This window comes from Notothenia rossii (assembly GCF_949606895.1).
Source record: "Notothenia rossii genome assembly, chromosome: 10".
Taxonomy (NCBI): domain Eukaryota; kingdom Metazoa; phylum Chordata; class Actinopteri; order Perciformes; family Nototheniidae; genus Notothenia; species Notothenia rossii.
The window spans coordinates 43,683,235-43,695,667 of record NC_136908.1 but is presented as its reverse complement, the minus strand read 5'-3'; the positions used below and the strand labels follow the sequence as shown (position 1 = coordinate 43,695,667).

Below are 12,433 nucleotides of genomic sequence, written 5' to 3'. Positions count from 1 at the left end.
GTTTATCTTTTGCAAGAAAACCCTCTCTCCACGTATCGTTCTTTCACCTGCACCTCACATCGTAACAATTGGTGGCAGTGGTGGGATATTTAAACGCCTGTGAGGAGTCTTTGAGGACAGAGTGACTAAATGAGAGGTGGAAGTGGAATAGGTCGTCAGGCAAAGGTCACAGCCTTGCCAGACATGGAGGAAGAAAAAAGACGAGGGACAATGGAAGAAGAATCGCCAGTTGAGGGAGCTGTGGCAGCTGAAAGTGAAGAAGATGAAGAAGAGCTGGTGGTTCGCCCAAAAGTGTTTACAGCCCATACTGGGGGTGAGGAACTCTCTACAGGAAGCTTTGTGGAAGAAATTAGAGAGTTTGTGCACAGGTCTAAGCAGACTGAGGCAATACTTTTTGAACAGATTAAACAATTAAGAAGTGACATGGTTTCAAAGTCAAGGCAGGACTCAGAAGTATACTATGACCCTGTTCAACAGTATCCCTATGCAATGCGTGCTGATAATCCAAGGCTACAAGCTGAAACCTCAACACACCTGCTAAAAGCTGAGCCACATGGAAAATTCAATCCACTTCAAACTAGCAGGCCTGTCTCCTTATCCGATTGGCCTGTCCAGCCTCTGCAGAATATTGATCCACCAATCCGGACAGCAAGGCCCTATGTAAGTGAGCCGAGGATACCTGACTTCAAAGAAGGTGAAGACCCAGAAAGTTGTTTTGTTCGGTTTGAACGGATGGCCAGAACATGGGGGTGGCAGCCATTTGAGTGGGCAGCCAGAGTAGTAACCTTGTTGACAGGAAGAGCTCTTGAGGCCTATGCTGGAATGGATGAGGAACAGTCAGAGTCATATGAAGCAGTTAAAGCAGCAGTGTTAATGAAGTTTAATGTGACTGAAGAGACTTACAGACAGCGGTTCCGGAGCACTATTTTGCCAGTGGGAGAGACTGTAAGAGAAACCTACAACCGTATTAAGGGGCATTACAAAAGATGGATGAGACCGAACAGCCGTACTAAGGAGGAGATTGGAGAGACTATTGTTTTGGAGCAGTACCTCCGTGTGCTTCAACCAGACGTCCGCACCTGGGTCAAGGAGCACAATCCCCAGACTGGGGAAGAAGCGTCAGATCTAGCAGAACGGTATGCAGCGGCCCACAGGGAACCTTCAAAGAACAGAGTGACTGTTGGGAAGCCAAGGTATGGGGAGGGCAAACCTCACACTTGGCCAGCTGTTGAGAGCATGGACACTGGGGTTGGTAAGAAACCTGCATATCCAAACTTAAAAAAGAACTTTATATGTTATTACTGTCAGCAACCTGGTCACAAGGCTTCATTGTGTCCATTAAGAAAGTCTAAGTCGGTTGAGATGTGTTCGGTACCTCGTGCAGAAAGTGTTGACCCTGCTAATGTTACTGATAGTGGAATTGTTCCACATAGACATGTAGTAGAGGTCACTGTAAATGGTCAAGCAGTGACAGCCCTAGCTGACACTGGTAGTTCACAAACCTCGGTGAAGTCCAGCTTACTTAGCAATGCAATAACTGCTTTTGATGGCAGGGTAAATATCACATGTGTTCATGGTTGTAAAAAACATTACCCAACTGCAGATGTTATCATTGAGGTTGAAGGGCAAGCCTTTATGCTAACTGTTGGTGTGCTAGAGCACCTAGCTTATGACGTGATCCTTGGAGATGATTTGCCAATCTTAGACTACTTGGTACAGCAAAACTCACTAGCATACTCCTATGTAGCTACGCGCTCTATGACTAAGGGGTTAGAACCTTTACCAGATGCAGATGATAGTTTGTGTGAAGGGGGTGATAAGCTTAAGAAAACAAGGCGACAGCGCCGTCAAGAGAAAAACAGAAATCACGATAAGGCTAAATGCCCTGAGCTTACTCTCCCTGTAACTCCCCCCATAGAGCCTCAATGGCAAATCCCAGATAACTTCAGAGAGAGTCAGGAGAATGACCTATCTCTAAAACCTCTATTTTCAAAAGCATGCAAAGTAGATGGGGAGGAAGATGCAAACACAGGGGGGCTGAAAAATCTAATTGGGGATCCCTTCATCATAAAAGACAACCTTTTGTATTTGGCAGACATAGAGAAACCTAGGTTAGTCATTCCTAAAGAGTTTCGCCAGGTAATCCTGCAGGTGGGTCATACTGTGCCATGGGCTGGGCATCTGGGGCAGGCAAAAACGTATGACCGCATAGCTCAGCGTTTCTATTGGCCAGGATTATACAAAGAGGTAATTGATTACTGTAAAACGTGCCATGAGTGTCAGGTTGTAGCTCCTACCAAACTTTCAAACAGAGCCCCTCTACAACCATTACCAATAATGAGTGTACCTTATGAAAGAATAGCCATGGATATAATTGGTCCTCTGCCAAAATGTAGCAAGGGTCACAGGTTTGCCCTGGTTATTTGTGACTACGCCACCAGATATCCAGATGTCTATCCATTGCGTTCCATTCAGGTCAAACATATAGTGCGGTGTTTAGTAGAGCTATTCTCTAGAGTTGGCATCCCTAAAGAGATCTTAACAGATCAAGGTACAAACTTTATGTCCCATCTGATGAAGTCACTGTACTCGCAACTTGGGGTTAAAGGGATCAGAACGACTCCATACCACCCTGAAACTGATGGTCTGGTAGAACGTTTTAATGGTACACTGAAACAAATGTTGAGAAAATGTATTGATGATACTGGCAAAGATTGGGATAAATGGTTGCTGTTCCTTTTGTTTGCATACAGAGAAGTGCCACAGGCTTCAACTGGTTTCTCCCCTTTTGAGTTGTTATATGGCAGACAGGTCAGAGGCCCTTTGGACGTGCTGAAAGAGAACTGGGTGGTTGGTGAGGCAGTGGCAACTACAACCAACAGCATCATCTCTTACATTCTGCAGATGAGAGACAAACTGGACAGTTACAGAGAAATGGTCAAAGAACACATGCATGAAGCTCAACATAAGCAGAAGGTGTGGTACGACAAACGTGCTCGTGAAAGAGAGCTGAAAGCTGGCCAGAAAGTCTTGATACTGCTCCCTACAGGGCCAAGTAAGTTACTAGCCAAGTGGCAAGGCCCTTATACAGTAACCCGAAAAGCAGGCCCTGTGACCTATGAAATTCTCTGTCCTGATAAAAGAAAGTGCAAACAGTTGTTGCATGTAAACCTTTTAAAAGAATATCATGACAGGAAAAACCAGAAGGCAGGTGGAGAACATGTTCCGATGATCCAAGATGTCCAGCTGGAAGAAGAGGATGCGTTGGAAACAGAGGAGGCTGACATGGTGCCGCACAGAGAGAAGTGTAAACCCCAGGCTCCTCCGGAGCATCTGAGTTTGGATCAGAGGCATCAACTGGGTGAGCTTAAACAATCTTTCCCAGCATTGTGTTCAGAAAAACCTGGACGCACTAATGTGATAAAGCATAACATTATACTGAAGGACCCTAAACCTGTTCGCCTGAGGCCTTACAGAATTCCTGAAAGAATGATGGAACCACTGAGGAAGGAGGTGGAGTTGATGTTGGACATGGGAGTCATTGAACCATCTAGAAGTGAGCGGTCAAATCCTATAGTGCTTGTTCCTAAGAAAAACACCACTGAACCTCGATTCTGCTCGGACATGAGGAAGCTGAACAGCATTTCCTGTTTTGATTCATACCCTATGCCGCGTATTGACGAGCTACTGGAGAAGTTGGGGAAAGCTAAGAACATCACAGCTTTAGACCTCTGTAAAGGTTACTGGCAAGTGCCTCTTGAGCCAGCCTGCAAAGAGTATACAGCTTTTCAGATTCCAGGAATGGGTTTGTTTCATTACACTGTACTACCCTTTGGTCTTCATGGAGCGCCTGCAACCTTTCAAAGATTAATGGACATTGTTCTTACTGATTGCACCAGGTTTGCAGCAGCCTACCTAGATGATGTGGTAATCTACAGTGAATCCTGGAAAGAACATCTGCAGCATCTTAAAGCTGTGTTGGGCAAGATACAGGAAGCCGGGCTAACCCTGAATGCCAACAAGTGTTCCTGGGCTCAAGAGGAGGTGAAATACCTTGGATACCTGGTTAGACGTGGGCAAATACGACCACAAGTGGAGAAGGTAAAGGCAGTACAGGTAATACCCAGACCCCAGACAAAGAAGCAAGTGAGGTCCTTTTTAGGCCTGGTGGGGTGGTACAGAAGGTTTGTTCCCCACTTTGCTACATTAGCTGCCCCACTTACTGATCTAACAAAAAAATCTCCCACTAAAGTTGTGTGGAATGATGAGTGTGAAAATGCCTTCCAGGCATTAAAGAGGCAGATCTGTCAAGCTCCTGTGTTGCAGAGCCCGGACTTCACAAAACAATTTCTTGTGCAAGTTGATGCCTCTGGTGTTGGACTAGGAGCAGTGCTAGCCCAAGGAGAGCCTGGCGAAGAGAAGCCTATAGTGTTCTTGAGTAAGAAACTGTTTGACCGGGGAAAAAAGTACTCTACGGTGGAAAAAGAGGGACTGGCTACAAAGTGGGCAATAGATTCATTGAAGTATTACCTTCTTGGAAGAGAGTTTGTGTTGCAGACAGACCACAGACCTTTGAAGTGGATGCAATATAAGCAGCATCAGAATGCAAGGATTCTACGTTGGTGCCTAGCCCTCCAGCCATACCAGTTCACCATACAGTATTGTCCCGGTAAGAACAATCTTATAGCTGACTATCTTTCTCGTTTGCCTGACCTGTGCAAGCCAGAGGGGGAGGAGGTGTGAAATGTGAGGAAGCGCACACACTCCCTCACTAACATGTTGGTCTTAACTATTTGTTTGTTAAGAAAGGTAGTACATGTTTTTTCAGAGTTGTCTTTAGTTCAGTTAAAGTTATAAAAACAGTTTACATAGACAAACTAATAAAATGCATCTCAATTAATTTGTCAGTCTGTAAAATACACAAGCACCAAGTAATCACCATTTCCTTTGTTCAGACCTGGAGGCCATCTTGTCCCAGTGCTCAAAGGGGGAGCACGCCTCCAAAGTACTCCTTATATGTGGCGTATGAGTAGGCGGAGTCTTGGACGCGATTGGTCAGGAAATGTGTGATTTTATGAGTGTCAATTAGGTTAAAAACTATCCGTTTTAAGCAGACCTTGTTGTTTTTGAAGGTATAATATGTATGTTGATGCAATAATGAATTTACTTAAGTCGTTAGGGTTTTATTAAATGTAGACAACAGTGTTTAATTTTGTATTTAACCCTTCACTCCGCTTTCAGAACCATGACCTGATTGGCCAGGTTGGAGTGGGAAGGCGGGCAGTCTCCTATAAATGTTGTTGGGAAGAGAGGGGAAGGAGGCATTTTGTGTTTGTTCCTTGCTGGTGAATGCAGCACCAGACATGCAGTTTGTGTTTCAATGATGAAGGCTAAGAATAAAACGCCTGTTTATTTTTTGCAAGAAAACCCTCTCTCCACGTATCGTTCTTTCACCTGCACCTCACATCGTAACACACCAATTGTGCAAGTTCTCCCACTTAAAAAGATGAGGCCTGTAATTTTCATCCTAGGTATACCTCAACTATGAGAGACAAAATGAGAAAAAAAAAATCGCATTGTCTGATTTTTAAAGACTTTATTTGCAAATGATGGTGGAAAATAAGTATTTGGTCAATAACAAAAGTTCATCTCAATACTTTGTTATATACCCTTTGTTGGCAATGACAGAGGTCAAACGTTTTCTGTAAGTCTTCACAAGGTTTTCACACTGTTGCTGGTATTTTGGCCCATTCCTCCACGCAGATCTCCTCTAGAGTAGTGATGTTTTTGGGCTGTCGCTGCGCAACACGGACTTTCAACTCCCTCCAGAGAATTTCTATGGGGTTGAGATCTGGAGACTGGTTGTCACTCAAAATCTCACGATACATGGCCCCATTCATTCTTTCCTTTACACGGATCAGTCGTCCTGGTCCCTTTGCAGAAAAACAGCCCCAAAGCATGATGTTTCCACCCCCATGTTTCACAGTAGGTATGGTGTTCTTTGGATGCAACTCAGCATTCTTTCTCCTCCAAACACGCCTAGTTGAGTTTTTACCAAAAAGTTCTATTTTGGTTTCATCTGACCATATGACATTCTCCCAATCCTCTTCTGGATCATCTAAAGGGAGATAGAGGGAGATTATCAGTGGTCTTGTATGTCTTATTTTCTAATAATTGCTCCCACAGTTGATTTCTTCACACCAAGCTGCTTACCTATTGCAGATTCAGTCTTCCCAGCCTGGTGCAGGTCTACAATTTTGTTTCTGGTTTCCTTTGACAGCTCTTTGGTATTGGCCATAGTGAAGTTTGGAGTGTGACTGTTTGAGGCTGTGGACAGGTGTCTTTTATACTGATAACTAGTTCAAACAGGTGCCATTAATACAGTTAACAAGTGGAGGACAGAAGAGGCTCTTAAAGAAGAAGTTACAGGTCTGTGAGAGCCAGAAATCTTGTTTGTTTGTAGGTGACCAAATACTTATTTTACACCATAATTTGCAAATAAATTCTTTAAAAATCAGACAATGTGATTTTCTGGATTTGTTTCTTCTCATTTTGTCTCTCATAGTTGAGGTATACCTAGGATGACAATTACAGGCCTCTCTCATCTTTTTAAGTGGGAGAACTTGCACAATTTGTGGCTGACTAAATACTTTTTTGCCCTACTGTATCTGCTGAGTGAGTCACTGTTATATTTCTGACAACATTTAATCAAATATAAGTTGACCTCTGTCTGACAGTTAACCATTTCAGTGTTGTACTTTGAACTCTTCTCAGAGTGGAGAGATCTCTGAAACAACAACTAGCATGGTAAGATCTGTTCCAGGGCTCAGTGGCGCACTGTGGGACAAGTAATAGCGTGTACATGTAAAAAAACAACACTGTACAAAGAAATTTCACTGCAAGGTCTCAGCCTGTTTGGATTTCCATACTCAGAGATGAACACATAAACGTTTGCAATATTTAGTGATGCCTTTCAGTCGATTTCTGGGAGGGAGACAAACGTCATTGATCAGATGACAAGCTGCAGAATGTGACATCATCGCAGTGTCTTTTGGCCACTTGCCATGATTCATGGTCATATTGTGCACAGGTACGGGCTAATGTTGCCCGGGCAACGGCCCTTTTGAACTTTTTGGCTGACCTGCCCCTCTGGAGAGAGCAAAAGTATTTTTTCTGTTGTAGCCGAATAAACATGATAAGCCCACAATTAGTATTGTAGAGTCTCGCTGCGATAAAACATACCTTGTCAGCGCTGTCATCTGTCAATCTGACAGCTGAAAAGCAAAGGAAAGCCCTTGGAGTCCGGTCCGGCCTCATATGGCTATGGTGATCATGTGCCTGCCTGGCTTTGGTCAATCTGTCCCCGGAAATGTCCCCGTTTTTAAATATGCTTTTATTGATTTTGAGTTTTCTCATGGCAGTTAGAGTATAGGGGACAAACCAGGGGACTTTACATCCTCTTGACAACGTCGGTTAATTAAAAAAAAAACACCTAAATATACTTTATTATTGTTATTGTGCTTCTATCTTTCTGTGTATTTTCATCTGCTCCATAAACTCCCTCACCACTCGCTCTCTTTTCTTGATCGCCCTCTCTCACACACGGGAGAATACTTCACCGTCCCGCTTCATTGTAGGATTTCTGCCATGTCTCAACTTAAGTTTGACCATCTCTGTTATTAAGTTATGGAATACTAAATAAATAAGTAATTAGATACCTTACCGTTACTGCGCTCATAAAGAATGATACGAATAAGAATAATGCGTATTGAACTGGTTTAATCAATTAGTGAGTTTATTTAAGGCACAGCCTTTACTATGGTCAAACTACATTAAAACAGAATTGTCCGCATTTTGTCTTTAATAGTTACCAACTATGTTAACGAGATATGGACCGCAAAACAAAAAATGTCCCTGGTTTTTATTTTTTTATAAAAAGTTCTTACGTTTTTGGGGGGGTGGGGGGAGGCCCTTTTTCTAGTTTAGAGCAATAGCCCCTCCAAATGTCTGTGCACGTCCCTGCTGTGTATTCACACTCCAGGTAGCTCCAGTGAAATGTACTGTATTGGCAAATCCTTCTGACAGGAAGTAAAAGAGAGAGCATCTTCACAAAGTTATATTCAATTTCAAGGACCGCCTACTTCCATCTCCGTAACATTGCAAAAATCAGACATATCTTGCCTCATAACGATGCAGAGAAACTAGTCCATGCATTTGTTATTTCAAGGCTGGATTATTGTAACTCCTTATTATCAGGGTGTACCAAGAAGTCAGTCAAGTCGCTTCAGCTGATTCAAAATGCTGCAGCTCGTGTACTAACCAGAGTTAGGAAAAGGGACCACATTACTCCTGTTCTGGCTGCCTTACACTGGCTCCCTATAGAACACAGGATAGAATTTAAAATTCTTCTTCTCGCCTACAAAGCCCTTAATGGGCAGGCGCCATCTTAACTTAAAGAACTCATTATACCCTATTGTCCTACTAGGGCATTGCGTTCCAAGAATGCAGGGTTGTTGGTTGTTCCTAGAGTCTCTAAAAGTACAATGGGAGCCAGAGCCTTTTCTTATCAAGCTCCACTTTTGTGGAATCAGCTTCCAGTTTGTGTTCGGACGGCAGACACCCTATCCGTTTTTAAGAGTGCGCTTAAGACCTTCCTTTTTGATAAAGCTTATAGTTAGGGCTGATTAGATTCAGCCCCTAGTTTTGCTGATATAGGCTTAGTTTGTCGGGGGACATCTTACTTCTTCCTTCTCTCTGTCTATACCTGTGTACTCTCATGTTCCGATTAACCCAGCTTCCCCAAATGTCTTTCTTTTTGGTGTCTATATACGCCGGGATCCGGAGTCATGGATGATCCTGCGGTCCTGTGTCATGGATCGCGAGTCCTGGATCTTGAGTCGTGGCTGTGGTCCTGGATCATAAGTCCTGGATGGATATCCTCGTGGATTCATCTTCCTATTATACACACATGCATTTCCAAACATTTGGACTACCTATGTTGCAAATGTATTATCTTTTCAATTTACACACGGCATCTATTGCACGTCTGTCCGTCCTGGGAGAGGGATCCCTCCTCTGTTGCTCTCCCTGAGGTTTCTCTCATTTTTCCCTTTAAACTTTGGGTTCTCTCTGGAAGTTTTTCCTTGTACGATGTGAGGGTCTAAGGACAGAGGGTGTCGTATTGTCATACTGATATTCTGTACAAATTGTGAAGTCCACTGAGACAAATGTAACATTTGTGATATTGGGCTATATAAATAAACATTGATTGCAACATTGATTGATTGATATTCAGCAACTGTGCTACAGATGCATTTAAGATATAAAAACATGTATAATCAACTTTTAAGTAGAGCCAAAAGCCAGCAAAAAAAGATCAAAAAACAAGATTCAAAGATTTGAAGGCTTTAATGTCAGAAGCACAGGTACAGTGTAGAAATGGCAATGAGAATCTTATGACCCGAGCTCCTCCAACAATGCAACATAGTACAGTATATATAAGACATAAAACAAAACCACAAATAAAAAAATTAAATAGAATAAAAATAGTGCAAGAAGAAACAGAGTAGAGTATAAGATAATGTTGCAATAGGCCGAATAATGCAGAGAATGTTGTAAGGAAACAGAAGGCCTTATGGGAAAAAAGGAGATGCAAGCAGTTCCCACATAAAAGGAAGATGATGCTTCAATCAGCAGGGAGGATAATCTCAGGTATTCTCTCTGAAAACTCTTAAACCTGAACAAACCAACTTGAAACATTTGCTAATGTAAGAGGAACGTCTTTTAAACGCTTCCTAATGCTGTATGCCAGTTTGTGTTTTTTACCCAGGCTCACACAGACTAAAGCATCAGATCCAGAATGACTCAGACAGGGAATTGAATAAATGACTCAGCATGTTTGGGTGATTATTTAGCCAATCCTCTGATGAATCAACATTGTGATCAATAACAAGAGTGAGACACGCCAAACAAGGAACCCAGTTGGATGGCTTTTGAATCCCTCATCCCATAATTACCCAGATGTTTTACACATTGGTGGCTGCATAGCACAAATTGTATTTCTGTTGTTCTCAGATGACTTCTTCAAATGTTGCATGTCACCAACCCCCCCGTGACCCTTCCACATTAATCCAACAGATTGAGCACAAATGACCCAGATTGAGTTTTCCTCTGTAGGGCAGCTCTCTGCACGCAAAGAACATTTAGGGTAAAGACTTCAAGTGATAAAGAGAGAGAGTCGAGCAGATCTTTCCTCTGTTCTGACTGCTTTCAGGGTTCCCTGAACTCCTCATTCTGTCATCATGTCACCTCAGTGTGCTCACTGAATGTGCCACTTCAACTTTATTAACGGAAAAATCTACTTTCAGATCTACCGACTCAACTGCCACTTCAGCTTCTCATTATTGTAGACATTATTTTTTATTTACTTTAAAAATGTATCCTGTTGCATGTTACATGATTACTTTTTTCGCAAATTTTGGATGACCTCTATATCAAATTCAATGCGGATAAATACAAGAGAAAATAAAAATCAATAGGATGCTTTTAACTAGTGTATCATGTGAAGCAACAGAACAATGTGAATTTAGAAAAAGAAGAAACCAAGATATTTAGGATAAAAAATGTGTGTTTTGTTTTATACAGTATATCAGGTTTCCATTTCATGCATTTAAAAATATATTTAATAAAAAGAAGAAAAAATACCCTAAAAGAAAAAATTAAAATAAAATCCAGGCAGTATTCTAACATTAATATATTGATCAATATTTAAAAGTGTATTGCAATACTACTTTTATTTATGTGTGTGTGTGTGTGTGTGCGTGTGTGTGTGTGTGTGTGTGTGTGTGTGTGTGTGTGTGTGTGTGTGTGTGTGTGTGTGTGTGTGTGTGTGTGTGTGTGTGTGTGTGTGTGTGTGTGTGTGTGTGTGTGTGTGTGTCTGTGTGTGTGTGTCTGTGTGTGTGAGATGAGAGGAGACCTGAGCCAATCCTCGCAGCGGCTCCGGGAGGCCGGCAGCCCGCCCTCTGCTGCCCGCAGAAACACGTCAGGCAGTGGCTCGCTCAGGAAATTCAAACCGAGAGGCGTCCGCCACACACACGCATCTTCCCGCTCCAAGGTCAACGAGCCTGCACAGGACACACACACCGCCATTCCCCGCAGGTAAAGTAACATTTATCCTGTTTATCGATGCCGCGGTTCGGACGGATTTACCCGGCTGAGTGCCGCTCGGAGGAGAACATGGTCGGCATGAATTAACCTGAGAGAGGCTCCGGCTGAGCGGCTTCTATAGTGCGTTCAGGGGGCTTTGAGAGGTTTAAATCCCTCTCTGCGTCGTCAATTTAAACAACATTTAATTTTAAAGGCACTTTGACTGCTTGCGGTGTCCGGGTTGGCCCGTGTAGGCCCTGCGTTAGACTGGCTTTATCCGGTCCCTGTCCTTCAGCAGCATCATGAGGCTGCGGGGAGGTGACACTGCTGCTAACAGAGGGGCTTCACACAGACAGGACGGGGAGGGGGTTATCATCCCAGGATGTGAAGAGGGTAGCGTTCGCACAAGGTTATGATGTTTTAGCTGGGGGAGCTTTACCATTAATTATGACTAGTTTTGCATGGAAATGCCTCAGTGCTCTCTACATGACATGTAATGTTATATGTATTCACACAGTTCCTCACCAGCAGGCCTGTGGTCAGGTGGTCGGATGTGAGACTGAAATAAAGTCATCAGTTTTTGCAAATCTGCATCTTTCTGTGAAATAGAGTTTGTTAAATGCTGCACAATTTTAAGAAAAGTAATTAAGTCAGAGAACTCACTCAGTTGTATCTTTTAAACTGTATTATCCACATAATGTTTAATGACATTTGCAACCCGCAAAACATAAACTCATGATCATATTAAACCTAGTAGCATAAGGTGGAACGCCTGAGGAATCCCCTGTTTAATTGTCTTTACTTTGAGGAAGAAGTGTAATGTCTTCCCTTACAGTGACACATTCTCACTTTACTGAATGAACAACATGTTGTGGTTTCCTATGTGCTGGATTTCCGGGCGAGGTGCAGTCACTTCCTGGAGCTGATATTTACCTTATACACATGGGACTGATATCAATCTTTTTATTGAATTTAAACAAGAACGTGAATACGTTTTCCAAAATGTCCAACTACTTTAAAACAACACTGTAGTTTGTGAGATGAGCACAGTTGGCATCGGTTCATCAAAGTAAACATGTCCTTCACAGTTTGCTTTTTGAGGGCATCTTTGAGAAGGCTTCTTTGGAACTTAGAAAAACTGTTTGGGTGCTGGTATATCAGTTATATTCATAGATATACAAGTTATATTCATAGATGAAACTCAGTCTCATAAGTCCTGGTGACCTCTGAGTTTTTCTTGTCCCCTGGTGGAAAGTTCAGATTGCTCCTCTCCCACCTGAGCTCGGTA

The 12,433-nt window shown here is 42.7% G+C and overlaps 1 protein-coding gene across 1 annotated transcript in view; it reads left to right on the top strand.

Annotated features, from left to right (window-relative positions):
- Nucleotides 1–6,654: 6,654 nt before the first annotated feature.
- The window catches only part of LOC307023218 (monocarboxylate transporter 2), a 58,358-nt gene continuing 52,579 nt past the window's right edge, over nucleotides 6,655–12,433 (top strand). Inside the window, exon 1 of the mRNA XM_079656330.1 lies at nucleotides 6,655–11,157. The gene's annotated coding sequence lies outside the window, so the exon portion shown is untranslated. The remainder of the gene's footprint in view (nucleotides 11,158–12,433) is intronic.